The sequence below is a fragment of the Saccopteryx bilineata genome, chromosome X (genome assembly GCF_036850765.1).
Source record: "Saccopteryx bilineata isolate mSacBil1 chromosome X, mSacBil1_pri_phased_curated, whole genome shotgun sequence".
NCBI lineage: Eukaryota > Metazoa > Chordata > Mammalia > Chiroptera > Emballonuridae > Saccopteryx > Saccopteryx bilineata.
Window position 1 is genome coordinate 56,102,959 of NC_089502.1, and position 17,177 is coordinate 56,120,135.

Here is a 17,177-nt window from a genome sequence, read left to right on the forward strand (position 1 = left end):
CACATATGTAAGAAATCAAATACTAAACTGTCTCTTGATGATATTTATAATTTGCCAAAAATCAGTTATGCTGTTTGACATCACTTTTGAATTAACAGTCTTTTCATTGCTTATGAGTCTACAGTGCTAAACATTATAGTATCATGAAAAAAATACTAGACCTGTTCTTTATGAACTTAAAAGCTAGTCAAAGAGTCCAAAGAAAAATATATAAGAAATGCTAGCATTTATTGAGCACCTACCATACTGAGCTTAAAAGCATTTCATTCATTATTCTGTTGCATCCTCACAATAACTTTCTGAGATAAGTACTAATGACTTGTACTTATTGAACTCTTACCAGGGGTTTTATATTGTGAAGTCTTGACAATTAGTTGGCCTCATGTGGTAAAGGAGAGAACTAAGCCTCAGAGAAGTTAGGCAATTTGCTCAAGGTCACAGCATCAGTAAGTGGCAGAGCAGAAAGTTTGAACCCAGGCAGTTTGGCTCCAAAGCTTAGACCAGGTGTCTCCAAACTACGGCCTGTGGGCTGCATGTGGCGCCCAGAGGCCATTTATCTGCCCCCCCTTCCGGAAGGGGCACCTTTTTCATTAGTGGTCAGTGAGAGGAGCACTGTATGTGGTGGCTCTCCAACGGTCTAAGGGACAGTGAACTGACCCCCTGTGTAAAAAGTTTGGGGACCCCTGGAACTCTTATCACCTTGCTATCATCCCAGTTTTACAGATGAGGACATCAAGGCTTAGAAAAAATAAATAAATAAAGGGCCCAACACTGCACAGCTAGTAGTGATGGGACTGGAATTGAGTTTGAACCCAGGGCCCATGCTCTTAGCCCATAAGCTACATTACCTCATAAAACAATGGGTTATTGATTCAATAGAACAGTAAAGCATGACAAGTGGTGCCATTACCGAGGATGGAACCAACAACCTCTATGCTCCAGGACGATGCTCTAACGAACACAAGTTTAGCAGAAGAATATCCAGATTAAAAAAAAAAAAAAAGGTTATTGTATTGATTTTAGAGAGAGAAAGAGGGAGAGAGAGAGAGAGAGAGAGAGAGAGAGAGAGAGAGAGAGAGAGAGAGAGAAAAGGGGAGAGGAAAAGATGCAGGACCATCAATCTGCTCCTGTATGTGCCCTGACCAGGGACCAAACCAGCAACCTCTGTGTTTTGGGACAGTACTCGAACCAAATGAATTATCTGGCCTGGAGTCCAGATTTTTTTTTCCTTTTCAGAAAGAAAACTTTTGTTATCTGCATTATTCTCAATTTTCTTTCTATATTTGTCTTTATACTTTGACTTTGTTTTTCAACAATAAGGGCAGCTAGTTTAATACCCAGACCCTTCCATGTTCTGTGCTTGCTGCCGCGATGCTATGAACATATTTGATTTTCTTGTGTTCTGTTTCCTGTTTTATTGACACAGATATTGATAAAAGAAAATTTGCCCAGATATATTCTTTGGTCTTAAATTGGCTTGCCAAGTAGACAGAGGCAGATTAAGGTTGATTGAGACCCCGGTGCAGAAGAAAATATTGGGCCCCTTAAAAACAAGAGAGACAGGGAAAATAAAAATACATGTTAACCATGTTTCTAAACAAATAAAAAATAGTATGTACTATTAATGTTAAAATTGCACACATGAAATCAAACTTGGTGTCATTTTTAAAAAGTACAAAGTTGAGGTATAGCGGGGCCCTTCAGAAGTTGGGGCCCAGGGTGTGCACCCAGTACGCCCACCATGAAATCCACCTCTGCAGGTAGACATTACTTTTGGACAATTAACCCCCTTGGTAGCAAAAGCTTTTCCAGACCAGCAGTGCTCAGGGTCTATTGAAGCTTACATCTCAAATGCCTCCTAATTAACCTTTTCTCCAAATTTTATCATTTATTTATTTTATTTTATTGAGGAAGAATGGGGGGGGGAGAGAGAGAGAGAGAGAGAGAGAGAGAGACATATATCTGTCCCTGTATGTGCCGTGACCGAAGATGGAACCAACAACCTCTGCGCTCCGGGACGGTGCTCTACCAACTGAGCTATCTGGCCAGGGCTCTTTTCTCCAACTTTTAAGGGTGGCAGCTTAGAGGGTCTACATTTAGCTGCTATAGTGGCTTTCTTCAACTTTTCCAGTTCCCTCCAAACAAACAAATAAACAAAGCTGTCTCAGATGAAGCCCAGAAAAAAAATTAGGCCGTAAAAGGTAAACATTTGGACTTCTGTGTCTGTGGTGGTGGCGTGTGAAAGAGAGAGATGTGAAGCAGAAGACAACAGGAGCTTGTGCAGCCAGAACCAGACTAGGACTCACGCCATTCCCAGAAAGAAAAAAGAGCTGCTGAAAGAGCTGGATGACCTCAAGGTAGAGCTGTCCCAGCTGTGTGTTACCAAAGTGACAGGCAACATGGCATCTGAGTTCTCTAAGATCTGAGTTGTTTGCAAATCTCTTGCTTCTATTCTGCTGTTATTAACCAGACTCAGAAAAAAAGCCTAAGGAAATTCTCTGAGGGCAAGAAATAGAGGTTCTTGGATCTGTGGCCCCCAAAATGCATGTCACATGCCACAAGCTCAACAAGCATGAGGCACTGAATACCAAGCCACAGCAGTGGAAGAAAGGGTTGTTCCTGCCAATGTTTGTGATTATAGTCTGAGCATCATGGTGTCAATCAAACATAAACTGGCCAAACAAACAAACACGAAATGACAGAAATAAGGACAAACAAATCTATTTTAGACTTGTTTGTTACAGTTCTTTCTTCTCATATACTATCCAATCTAGTATCCCCTTGAACTGGGACTATAAATTCCACCATTCATTGCTGCTGTAGGAAAGAAGGAATCCAGGCGTGGTGTCCTCACTGAGCATCAAATAGAGACAGTGCTTGCTCTCCAGCTCTGAAAGAAAGTTTTAGATCCCTGCCCTACTTGGAAAGAGAGTGCATATCTCCCATTTATTTAATGTGCTATGTAAATCTTCTTAATGAAACTTAAAGTACCAGTTGAATACTGGTGACAATGTTCCTTTAAAGATGTTCTTGTGGAGTCACAAAGGACAGGATAATTAAAACTCCTTGCAGAGTTAAGTTCTCTGACCTCTCATTAGTTTCAGCATTATAAATTGCCATTTGTTAACAGCCTAATTTGATTATTAGCCCCTCTGAGCTTCCAGCACGCGTTCTGAAGAGTGGACGCTGCAGGACTCAGAATGCATGCTGCTGCTGCACACGCGAGATGGAAACGGGGAAGCAAATTGCCTTGTTTCTGTGTGCTCACGAGGTAGTTAGACTAAAGTGGTTAAACAAAGGGAAAGTGGCCCTTTCTGACATCCACGGCCATGCATTTGACAAAAGGACCTCCATGGGCAGTATGACTTGTTAATTCTGTAAGCAGCTTTACGAGGTGTCATGGAGGGAGGAGAAAAAAGGGGGAATTTTCATCCTCACAGTTTTATTATTAAAAAAAATTGGCATGTCATATCACCTTTTGTCACTCTGCATAGTGAAATAAAAACTGACTTACTTGAAGTATCTCAACAAGCGATTGCAGAGACTTAGAGCTGGAGACTACTAGCAGACTCATTCTTTGTCACACTGGGTGAGGTCCTCTGGTCTCAGCATTGTAATTAGCTCCTCCATATTGCTATTAGGAGGCTTAGCAAGTGTAATAAGGCTCCTTGCCAAAGCCAATGTTCACAAAGCAACCTAACTTCTATATTTTATTTTTTTTAAGTGAGCAAGCTAAATCAGAAAGTTGTGGGAAAGCAGAGAAACACAATAGTAAGGATATGGAAATTAAACACCCCTGCTCCTCTTGTTTGCCAGCTATATGTAATTGAAAAACATTGGTCCCACTGACTCCATTGCAGTTCAGAAGACCATCTGAGGGAAGCATGAAGTCTTCAATTGTCCCAAGTTTGAGATCATGAAAGAAGGTTAATAGAAGTTAGAATTTAAGTTCGAAAAATGTAGGAAAACACATAATAATAACATCAGTACAGTAGATCATCTCTCAGTGAACTTCCACTTCATCAGCTTGGTAGATGATTGACATTCAGTAAGACTCAGTGAACAAGGGCCATGGTACAATAGCTGCTTGCATTAATAGTGACGTTAGAGGTGGTATGATTAGAAGAGTCTACTTTACCCAGGTACCCTCTGCCTCAGCCATTTGAGTTGTATGCTTACTGAACATTGGTTGAGTGAGTTTGTTCCAAATTTATGCCAGTTGTACATAGTGATGTAATGTGTGATTGAATTAAGTATTATGTAAACGGATGAAATATGAATACAAAGTGAGTTGTTGCTTCCGTGAAATTTAGGCTGAGTACTTTTGTAGGACTAAGTAAAGGCAGTGTGCTGAAAATATCTGTCAGATTAGATGTGAGTGAGAAAAAAGTACAAGATGAAAGAAATTGTAATAATTAAGAAGATTCTACATTCAGATTGCTGTGTATGTTTTGTTTTCTACTTCATTTTATGGAAAATTTCAAACATGTCTAAAATTAGAGTCTAGTATAATTAACACGATCTTCTCATCACCAGACTTCAACAATTGCCCATACATGTTCTATCTTGTTCCAGCTAGACCCCGCTCACTCCCTTGCCACAATTATTTTGAAGCAGATCTCAGATATCATATCACTTCCACTCGTTGGTCTTTTTGAATTCTGATTCTACTTTAAAGGAACCCTACTTGCAAATTATTACAAATTTGGCTAGTGCAAGTTAAGATAGTACAAAACACCAAAAGTTAACCTATATCTAGGAAAAAGGTTGGGGGTAAAAGAAAAAAATTGTAGAATTCATCTTAGGCCCTAGAAGTGAAAAGCTACATATCTAACTAACCAACCTGTTATCAAAATAGTTGTTAAAATAAAATATCTAAGATACACAATGTATTTTAATGATTGGTTATTTCAATCACTTTGACTAACCAATGAACTACTGAGTCCTACATATTGGATTAGGGAGTTTTTAATATAAAAATGATATCGATAATGCTGCAATATAATCAGCATGCTGAGTATGATTTACCTGTCAAGGTTCACATAAACTAGTAAATGTGGAATGCCATATTTTCTAGGCTTATTTCATTTGGGAAAAAGAAAACTCATGGTTTTTAGATTTGTTTGATCTGAAAAGGCATGGTTTTGAGAGCAACAAAGATGTGATATGAATTGAGTTGTTTGCCCAAATCTAACTTCTTCTTTTAGTGTAGCTGGTCTCTTTTGCATAAATGGAGTGCTTCAAGGACTTTGTGCTCCACAGCCTCAGCCCAGATACACCTGATTGGACATATGCCAAGATGCCAATCCATGGCCAACCGCTGCTCTTTCTCAAGAATTTGAACTAAGATGAATAGATCTAGTTAGAAAATGGGCAGATGATTGACATGAATGGTTGCTTTAGCCAAAAGGGCCCATGTGAAAGCAGAGAAAAAGAGTTGAGAGAGACGAGGCAGAGAAGCAGAGATGGAAAGGTTTGTTATTTGAGACAGAGTGAAGAATCATGGTTTATAACAAGTACATTTCTAGTTTCCAGAGTCCCAATTGGGCTTTGTTGGTTTCTCTTGGATTTTCATGAGATTGTTGCAGCCTTATATTAAATTTCTTTCTGTGTAAGCTTGCTCAAATAGGTGTCCATTTCTTGAAACCAATAATCACTGACTGAGAAACAGGAAAGCTCTGATATACAAGCTGCAAGGAGAGAACCAAGAGGCACAGGCATTAAAACACTACAGAGTTTAAACTAAATATAATACCAGGCTAGGGTTTCTCATGTCAAGCCCCTGTGCATGTGTGTTTGTGCGTATGTGCACTTGTGTGTATGGATATGTATGTAGAACTTTAATATCCACTAATACTCGTGTTTTCTATAAAGCAACCAGGGCTGCACCAGCTTAGGATACTTGATTTATATATAATCTTATACAGGAAGAAGTAATTATCTAGTGGGAAAGTCAGGACTACGGAACAGGGCAAGGTTACATTATTTTATTTATGTTTTAACTATTATGCCCCTCCATTGTTTTAAAGTTGTTTATGAGCTGTAAAATGATGTTTTATATAATGTATATAGGTTGATTTTGAGAAAGAGAGGAAGGAGAGAGAGAGAGAGAAAGAGGAAGGAGAAGCAGAAAGCATCAACTCATAGTAGTTGCTCCCTGTATATGCCTTGACTGGGCAAACCCGGTGTTTCGAACCAGCAACCTCAGCATTCCATGACGATGCTTTATTCATTGTGCCACCACCGGTCAGGTAGAATGTTTTATATTCTTATTCTATTTTATTTTTAATGAACCTATTCCAGGTTGGTCTTACAAGGCAATGTTTTCCCAAATATTCATATTCAACTCTTGTAGCTATTCAACATCTACTACACAACAAGCACTGCTGCTTAATAGTGTTATTGAAATCTTTCTGTGAACTGTGTTTTAGCCATGAAGGATTTAAAACTCAGAGAAATTAAATATATTGCCTATAGTTGCAGAGCTAGTGAGTGGCAGAATGAGGTATTCTTTCTATGGCAGGAAAGGTTGTTTCTCCTCCAAATGTCAGCTCAGTAGTACTGAGTATGAAAACAGGATGGAATATATAGCTTTAAATAAGGCTAAGGGTGGAATTCTTCCACGATGAAGAAATAATTAGTAGTATTATAGATGAAATTCCTTTAATTTAGCACTCTGTTAATTCATCACTCAGGCGATTAAATGGAAATATTGCGACTGAGCAGAATATGCTTTATGAAAGGCAGAAGGGAGATGATCATAGCACTGTGCTCAAATGGGAAGAGCGCACATAGATTCATAGGTCTAGGTCATAAGTAAATTTGAATCACTCCTGATGTGACCTTGACTTGTTTGTATTTATCGCCATTACCTATAGTATCCGTCCTGCTTTTCTCATGAAACACCCTGAGTGGAAATGTCAGGGATAATTTTGCATCGTGAGTAAGAATGATGAGGTTTCCCATGGAGGAACACCTGGGAAAGTATTCAAGAAGGCTGCTTGGAACATTTTGCTAGCAGCTCTCCCCAAATACATGTAGATCCAGCACTGGGCAGGGAGGTCTGTGCTTTTCTATGCACCTTTCTAGAGGAAATCACTTTCCTTTACCTGGGTCTCAGCTTACTCATTTATAAATTTAGCAATTTTGTCTAAATTATCTCTATAAATCTCTCCTAATTTGATAATTTTGTTTTCCATGAAATATACTCTCTGCAAGTGATGGCTCCGTGCAACAGGATTATCTTATTCTTTTCCCTTTTAGAAAGTCATTTAATTGGAGGGTAATACATTTCCTAGAAGCTAGTGAATCTAATAGTTGATGGATACCAGTGTAGTTTGTACTGACATCTTATGTGCCTTCCTGTAGACATTACACAATCTGACATGACTCTTCCATACAGCTCCTCTGGCCCAGAGGTTAAACATGTTCACTTGCTTATTATCAGGGTCCCGCATGCACATGTCTGCCAACACTTCTAGCATTGGGGGGAAAAAAGCATTGTAGAGAGGCTTGGCATTTTACATTTCTGTTTGTTCTTGGTGGAATTGTTGTTTCCCCTTGCAATTTTGTGAGCATTGTGTGGTTTTTATTGAATGACTAAGCTACATTTGTTTTTGGAGTATGACAGAAAACTAGCATTCTTTAAAAATTCTTTGATGAATAGTCTTCAATTTCTAAGGCTGTTATTTATTCAAGGATATTAAATGTATTTAAGGAAGAGAAGAATTCTTTGTTACAAAATGAAGGCAATTTCTAGACAATTCCACATAGCCAACTTCTAGCTTCCTTTAACAAATAAACAGTAAACTCTCCTTTAATCATCTAGTACAGAGTTTCTATTCACTGTGGCTTTGCTCAGTCTGTTTTCTCTGTCCTCATACACCTACATTCAGTGTTAATGACAGAACTGAAGAAGAGGTTGTGGAGAGTCATTCAGACATGCGCAGTTTTTGTTGGCGCTTTTATACGGCAACGGATCATTTTCTGAGTCCCAGCAAAAGGCAAAATAATACTTTTCATTATCTATGGTATCTTTATGCCGGGGATAACATTTTTGGTTTTGGTAACATTCAAATTGTTGTTCCTATTTTAAAGTGTTTTTTCCCTTTGTTCTTATGTGAGTTGATTTTTTTGTCACATTATCTTTCTTGATGAAACCCTTGATGTAACCTCCATACTGTCTTTTATCTTGTCTAATAGTACATATTTGATTTTTTTTATTACAAGACATCAGAAGACCATGGCTAAACCCAGTGCTACTCATATTCTGGAAAATGTGTTGATCTTTCTACCTGGCTGCTGAAGCAACACTAATTACCGAGGGAAAAGTGGTTCTGACATCATTCTCGGAAGACCGTCTTGCCTTGACCAGTTTTCTTCGACATCTTATTTTTTTTCTTACAGTAGAAAGCAGCTAATAAATAATGTTTCATTCTTTACTGCTCAGGTCACAACCTCACTTTTTAAAATAAGAGTTTTGAATGAGGACTACTCTGGTGTCTTTGCCATATATATGGAAAAATTGTTATTAAGAGAATATAACCTACTAATCTCACAAGGAGTGGTGATATTTGGGACATATATGAATGTGCTATAAATTACATTTCTGACATTTTGATTCAAAAGTTTGCTTTAGTTATTGAAAATTTTAATATGTTTTAAAGGAGCCAGGGAATCACCTGTGACTTCAAAATTATGTCAATCTTTTCCAGATTATATCACATTCTAGACAATAGTAGAAATGACAGTGGAGGAAATAGCAGACTAAAAGAATAGGTGACCTTATTTACTTCTGTTACTTAGGAGTCTATGAAAAACCTTATCATATTTTTGTGAAGAGTTTATAAAGTATAGATTAAGAACAATCAAGAATATGCAAAGTATACTAGAAAAGCTACATAGCAGAAAAAATTACATAGAATTATATCTTGGGGAGAAAGGTGCCTTTCAAACACCTATAATAACACAGATTTTTAGAATGAACCAAGACTTCACTTACTTGGAATTGACTAGTCATGGATTAGTTGTCGGACTGAATTGACCAGTTGTTTCTATCACCACAGTTTGATGAACATCTGGTTTCCCTATTGAGTTAAGATGAACACATTTGTATGTTATTTCTAACACCTGAAGAGTTACAAGGTTGTCCCCTGCTTTCAGTTTTTTTTCAATTTTTGATATAAACGAAATATAATATTCATTAATCATTGCAGTGCAGGCAAAGCCTTCACTGTGGTTGAATGGTATCGGTGGAATGCACGCTTCTTTTCTTTATTATTATTACTAAGTGAGAGTCAGGGAGGCAGAGAGACAAACTCCTACATGTGCTCTAACTGGGATCCACCCAGCAAGCCCCCTATGGAGCAATGCTCTGCCCATCTGGGTTTGTTGCTTGCTTGCTTGGTAACTGAGCTATTTTTAGTGCCTGAGGAGTGATGGTGCCATATTCAGCACCTGGGGCCAACTTGCTTGAATTGAGCCATGGCTGCCAGAGTGGGGAGAAATAGAGAGAGAGAGAGAGAGAGAGAGAGAGAGAGAGGGAGGGGGCTAGAGAAGCAGATGGTCATTTCTCCTGTGTGCCCTGACTGGGAATTGAACTTGGGCCATTCACATGCCTGGTTGATGCTCTACCACTGCGCAACTGGCCAGGACAGAATGTATACAGCTAGGACACAACACTGCATAAAAGACAATGTATGACATTTTGTCTTCTTTCCAGGTGAAATGACATCAGCATTGAAACGCAAATGTGGGCTGTTGGGCAGATAAAATATATTATGTTCACTTTGTTAAAGATGGCGCTGCCCACATGGAAGCCTATTGCCCAGGTGATATTAGTGTGTGTTGGGGGTGGGCTGTGGGCAGGCAGGATCCTTGTAGCCTGGGGCTTGATTTTAGGACTAAGCCTTTCCCACCCTTTTTGATGTGGGGTGGTGCAATCCCATCATGCCTCAGATAAGTGACTTTGTATTAGAGATTTCCCTATTTTGTATATTGGATTAAAGGTTTTGATTTCTACACTATAAAATGGGGGCAGAACGGGAGCTTGCTCTCTTGGTTCCTGAGATTATCATTAGAGGAGAGAGCAGAGAGAGAGCAGAGAAAGGCCACGTGGAGGAGGCCAGGAGAAGCAGCCAAGATGGCGGAGTGTTGAGTGAGAAGCCAGTTTGTGCAGAGCTTGTGCAGAGTGAAGGAAGGAGATGGGGAACAGAGGTGAATAAGTCTGGTGAGCTAGAAACCTTTGATTCTAGGAAACTCGGATAAGTCAGTAGCTCTGTGAGCACTGAATGTGAGTGAATTTTGGAGCTCAGTATGTGTTTTTACTTGCCCACCAGGTGCAAGCTAGGATTAAAGATGATGGCCCACCAGTTTTTGGCTCCGTTGTTTCTTTACTGACTGTCCGAATCCAATGCGAACATGCATGGGCCAGGCTGCTGTGATGGTGGCCGTGGCCTCTGGCTTTACATTTGGCGTAGTCTGTGGCAGGATTTGATACAGATCGGCAAGGAACCACCACCACCTTTGAGTGGTGGAGTAGAGGACTGGCTGCTGTTATGGTTCCCCATGGCTGTCTTTTTGGGGGCTGTAGACTGGCTGACTTTTATAGCCATACGTGAGGAAACCGAGAGCTCTGTGGAAGAGGCTGCCCGGGACCTGCAAACTGAGCAGTGGAAGGAGCTGGAGCAAACACGGGAGAAACAGATGCTAACCCTGGAGTTGGAGGAAGCGCTGGAGGAGGAGGCATACCAGGTTCACAAGATTCACCTGGAAATGGAGCAGCTGCTGGAGGAGGATTCACATGTTCATGAGTTGCAGATTGCCCTGGATGTTGTGGAGAGCCAGCAGCAGCAGGAGGCTGGGCTGAGACCAGAGCTGGGGCTGCAAGGTCTGCGGAGCAGAAGGTGGCGGCAGCCCGAGGCTCGATTCTGGCAGCCAGAGCTGGTGTTTTCAGTTCATCTTTGGAGGATGAGGAGAATTGGGCCGGAGTTGCAATTTGCAGACTCCAGAAGGTAAATGGTGGCAGCTGCGGCAGGAGGATGAACGGATGTCCTGGAGCCAGGCTTGCATTGCCGAGTGGCCACTGGAACGGCAGGGAGTGCCTGCTAAACTGCTGGTGGGTTCGCTGACATTTTGGGACATAGGGTTGAACCCCATCATACTCTCCGGAGCAGAGATGGAAATGCTGACTGCCATTGCCACATGATCCTCTTTGGGACAGTGTAAGACCTGCCAGGATGGCAGGAATGAAGGGGGTGGCTGACGCCCCATGTGCATGGACTGATTTCCTGGACTACGACTGGAGTGGGCACTGGCTCCTTTGTTGGATGGATTTACAGATTTTGGACAATGTGAAATACCCTGATGGAGATGGGAGTGGCTTTGCTGGAAGCACTCCCCTGCCCTGGGAAGCTTTTCTCAAGTCTAGAAAGAAGGCCGAGGACATTTTGCGCTTTGGGCAAAGTGCTCAGAGACTGGTGAAGTGTGCACCTTTGTGATTGTTGAAACTGTATGTAATTTGTATAATGTGCCTAATTTTCTTGCACAGGAATGCCGGTGATGTAGATTGTGGGTAGTAAAGTGAGCATAGGGGTGGATTATTGGGCAGATAAAATATATTATGTTCACTTTGTTAAAGATGGTGCTGCCCACATGGAATACTGTTGCCCAGGTGATATTAGTGTATGTTGGGGGCGGGCTGTGGGCAGGCAGGATTCTTGTAGCCTGGGGCTTGGTTTTAAGACTAAGCCTTTCCCATGCTTTTTGATGTGGGGTGGTGCAATCCCATCATGCCTCAGATAAGTGACTTTGTATTAGAGACTTCCTTATTTTGTATATTGGATTAAAGGTTTTGATTTCTACACTATAAAATGGGGGCAGAACGGGAGCTTGCTCTCTTGGTTCCTGAGATTATCATTAGTGGAAAGAGCAGAGAAAGGCCACATGGAGGAGGCCAGGAGAAGCAGCCAAGATGGCGGAGTGTTGAGTGAGAAGCCAGTTTGTGCAGAGTTTGTGCAGGGAGAAGGAAGGAGATGGGGAACAGAGGTGAATAAGTCTGGTGAGCTAGAAACCTTTGATTCTAGGAAACTCGGATAAGTGAGTAGCTTTGTGAGCACTGATTGAGTGGGTTTTGGAGCCCAGTGTGTGTTTTTACTTGCCTGCTGGGTGCAAGCTAGAATTAAAGATGATGGCCCACCAGTTTTTGGTTCTGTTGTTTCTTTACCAACTGTCCGAATCCAATGCGAACCTGCATGGACCAGGTGGCTGTGATGGTGGCCGTGGTTACTGGCTTCACATGGGCATAAACCAAGCTACTGCCATAGCACAACCGATGTTATAACTCACATACAAAGTCCCTGACTCTTGAGTACTGCATCATGAGGGATACAATTCTCTGCTACTCCTTGATGTGTATGGATCAACTTTTTCAACTTGAATGCCACAGCTGATTTTATGGCTCCTGCAGACCCTGGAGCCTGTTGGCAAGAAGAGTGTGGACAACACTTTAATAGAAAGTAAAAGAACTGAATGGCCAGCCCAGCCACATGGGTGGTTCAAGGAGAGGAACTCAGAGATGTTGGTTTTTTCCTTTAACTCCTGTACTCATTTAGTAATAGTGTTTGGTCTGAATTGAGGAGCCACTGTGCCACCTCACCCGCAGGTGTTGTAAAGTACCAAAAACTACAGGATTTGATATTAATATTTTGGGAGGCTTGAAGAACATTTTATTAATTTGGGTTAAGGTGTGCAGAGAAATTGTGAGAATAGTCTCTGTACTGTATGATTGGCATAGTCAGGATGGCCCTTGGCATTGTATTGTAAATGCAAAGGGGAGAAAAACATGGATTCCCAGACATTCCACCACGCCTGTGGGGAAAGGGGTGAATGGCTAGCCAGGTACAGGGAGAGAAAAGCCAAAATAAACCTTTTCTTATAGCAATGAGCCATTTGCGGGCATTTGTCCCCACGGAAACTACCTCTCCCATATGTAGTTAGTGTGTGTGACTCTGGACAGAGAGATGGCGGATAAACACTAGAAAATATAGGAATGTCTTTTAATATATACAGAGACATCTTTCTATCATTGCATTGACTTGTAAATTTTGTCTTCTCCAAAATGATGTATGGCTTGCAAATTGAACATGGTCCTATCATGTTAAAGGACATATGACTATAATCAATAGTGGCAAAGGGCACCTAATTGCAATTTTTGCTTCTGTACTTCCTGCTTGCAAAACTATAAAAACTAGGTAGAATAAAGGGCCAGCGCATTCTCCTTCAGACTCCTGTCGGAGTTGCCACCGCTTGGCCAAGCTAGACAATAAAGCTTCGATGTGTAAACGACGGACTTTGTTCTTGTCTTCAATGTTTCGGCTCCCTCCGGATTAGGCTTAACAGAATCAATCATTCTGATCTATCAGATCATAAAAATGTAAAGACTAAAGTATACCCCAGAACTCATAGTGTGTGGGGAAGGTATTAATATATAGGCACTTTCCCCAGGTTCTTCCCACAGACCATAAAATTGTGGTTGTAGATGTAGACATTTCTTTTACAGATTTTTTTCTCTGTCTGTGGCCACAGTATCTTTTATAAACCATTCTAACCTCAACTTTCAGTCAACCTGAGCAGCTATTGTTCTGCCCAGTGACAAGAATGTCTCTGTGCTGTGGGACAGTAGCTGAGTTAATTAGTTCTGCCCAAGTAACAGTGATGTGGTTTTACAATATTTTGCTTTTGTGTATAGAAATTGCCTCTATCTAGTTTCTGTGTGTTATCCATTAGATCATCCTGCTTTATTGAAGTAGCAGACCCATTGGGAAAGTAAGTAGTCATCAGTGTGCCACTTAATGGTATTTCATGCCAGTCCTTTAATTAATAAAAGTTTCATCGCACACTTAAATATCTGTTAAGAAGGTAGGCATCATGTTAAGTGTTTTTACCACAAGAAAATAAAAATTTAAGAATCCTTATATAACAAAGAAACTTTGGGACATGTCAAATTGTACTTCTTAAGCACCACTTGAATCTCTTTTAAATATAAAATATCGCAATAAGTAAATATAAAGTAAAATACTGTAACAAAAGAAAATAGACAATTCCCCATCCCCGCAAAACCTAGGGGCTCCATTACCAGAAGAATACTCCAGAATTGCATGACAACAAGTGTGTAAAGTACTGTGTATATCTTATGTTAACAACTACATTTCACTTCCTTTTTGGTAGTTAATCTTGCCTGTTTCATAAATGGCATAAAATGTAAAGAGAAGATGAAAAAGAACTGAAGAACATTATGATTTTAATGAGAACAAGACTCAATAGATAAAATGATAGATTTTAATGTTCAGTATCAGATATACTTATACAAGCATTGATTCACAAGTCAGTTGTACCACAGATCTACAAGTTTGAAAATAGGTCGTCAGCAATCCAGAAGCTGTTACCCTATCTCGCCACGTCCCGGGCCTTCAGCAGTCATAATCTAACGGAAGAAATTGTTGCTGCTCAAGGCTGAATACAATGCAGTTCCAGTCTCTCATAAGAAGATGAGTTCAGCAGAGCTAATAGAAAAAAAAAGAATGTATTTGTCAGTAAACGAAAGAGACAAGTCTCAATAGTATACAAGAAAGATTTAGAGGGCAAATGAGATTTTTTTCCTACGTTGTCACTCTCTGAAGCAACACCATGATTACTTGGAGAATTTCAAACACAAGAAGCAGAATAGCCCTAATATGCAAAAGCTAAAATTTCTTGCAACTGAACTGTTAAGAATTTACTACTCTTGAAAGCAGTTTGCCAAATTCCACCCTGAAGTATGGTCAGATTAAACAGAAAGACAGTACATGAGCAAATCCAACACTTACTACCAGGTGTATCCACAGAGAGCCTATATATTTCTGCATCTATCATTATTATCCTTAGATTAATGTGAAAGCGGAAATTAGAGAGTTATACCTATGTGATTAGTAAGTGAAAGAGCTGGAACTTGAACCCAGGTTTTCTTGGCTCAGCAGTCCACTGCTCTGCTCTTTATTCTACAGGGAAAGTGTTAATTAGGTTTAGCCAAGTGGTGACTTTAACTGAGGGAAAAAAGTTAACAACATGACATACACATAGATTGTGTGTGTGCGAGCGTGTGCACGCATACACAAAATGCCGTGGTTTACACCCTTCAACTGAATAGAAATTTATACTTTAGCTTTTAAAGGCTTGCTTCAAAGTGAGTTGCCATGTTTGCAGTGTTGCTAGTATTTTATACCATTGTTGTTTTCTTTGCAAAGAAAATGAACACATCTGAGTAAAAAGCCTTTCCTAGTAAATTGTTTTCCTGGGCAAGAAAGTTTTAAAGATATTCTATTTATCATTTGAAATTAGGATGAATGTCAGCACTAGTCAATTTAAAAACATTTCTTTTTTATTTTGAAATAATGTCAAACTTATAGCAGAGTTGCAAGGACAACATAAGAAGACATCTGATTGCTCTTTCCCAGGCTTCATCCTTCTCTAATATTTTGTTATTTGCCACATTTGTTTTATTTCTCTCTCTCCATATATATATATATATATATATATATATATATATATATATATATATATATATACACACACACACACACACACACACACACACACACATTATATATATGTATATATATGCATTTATGTAAACAATTTTTCTAAACTATTTGAGAATATGCCTCATAAGCCCTTCATTACTTGATGTGTCTTTCCTAAAAACAGGAAAATTTCTCATTCTTTCCCCCCTCTCTTTTTTTTTCTTTTTCCATGTGAGATGAGAGGGGACAGAGAGACAGACTCCTGCATGTGCCCTGACTGGTAACCACTTGGAAACCCTATTCTGGGGCCTATGGTCTGCTCATCTGGGGTGATGCTCACAACTGCACTACTTTTAGTACTTGAGGCAGAGGCTCCATGGAGCCATCCTCAATACCTGGGTTGATGAGCTCAAACTACTCAAGCCATGACTGTGGGAGGGGAAGAGAGAGAGAAAGAGAGAGAAGGGGAGGGGGAGGGCTGGAGGAGCAGACAGTCACTTCTTCTGTGTGCCCTAAACGGATGTCAAATCCAGGATGTCCACATGCCGCACAGATGCTTTCCCACTGAGCCAACCAGCCAAGGTCAAAATAGAAAATTATCTTGCATAAGCATGGTGCAGTTATGAAATTCAGGAAATTGAATATTGATAAAGTATCTAACCAATGGTCTATATTCTACTCTTGTTTGCTGACTCATTTATGTCCATTTACAGCATTTGTCCCTCTTGTATAGAATGTCATCCAATCTCATATACTGCCTTCAATTGTCATGTCTCAGGCTTTAATCTGGATCAGTTCTTGAGCCATACTTTGTTTTGATGATATTGGAATTTTTTAAAGAATGTAGTCCTTTTTTTTATACAAATGTATTTCAATTTGGGTTTCTTTGATGTTTCCGCATTGTTAGATTTAAGTGAGACCTCTCTGCATATCACATGGATGGCATTAGATCTGTTTCAGGGAGGCATACCCAAAGGCACACGTTTTCCATCTGCCCTTTGATGATGCAGTTTATTTTGATCAACTGGTCAGTGTATCATCTGTCTTCTCTGCCATAGAGTTGCTATTTTCCTCTTGCCATGAGTAAGAAAACTGTAGGGAGACATTTTAAGACTGTGAAAACATCCAGTTTTTCATCCTTCCCCCCTACTTTGCATTTAGTATCAACTGATGATTTTTGCCTTAACCGATCTTTAGTGTGATGGTAACAAAATGGTGCTTTTCTGAGTCCATCCTTCCATATTTTTTAGTTGACAATCTGTCTTTTTGTTATCTTCTTTGTCTTTCTCTGCTTCTTTCTTTGTCTCTCTGGCTCTATTATCACTATGGATTAATGGATTCTTCTATTATTCAGTGGGTTATTATTCATTACCTCCCTTATTTATTGTAATGCTCAATTTGTTTCAGATTTGCTCTGGAGAGTGGGAGTTTCTTTTAAGCTTGTTTTAAAACCTGCTGCATTAGTATTATTCTTATAACTTTTTTAGTTTTTGTCAAACAAGATACTCCAGGCTCGTGTTGTAGCTTTTTTCCCTTAGCCCTAGCGCCAGCCCTTTCTCCAGGGAGTCATGGCTCCTTTTAACAGCTAATGGTATTTAGAAACTGAAATCTACAAACTTA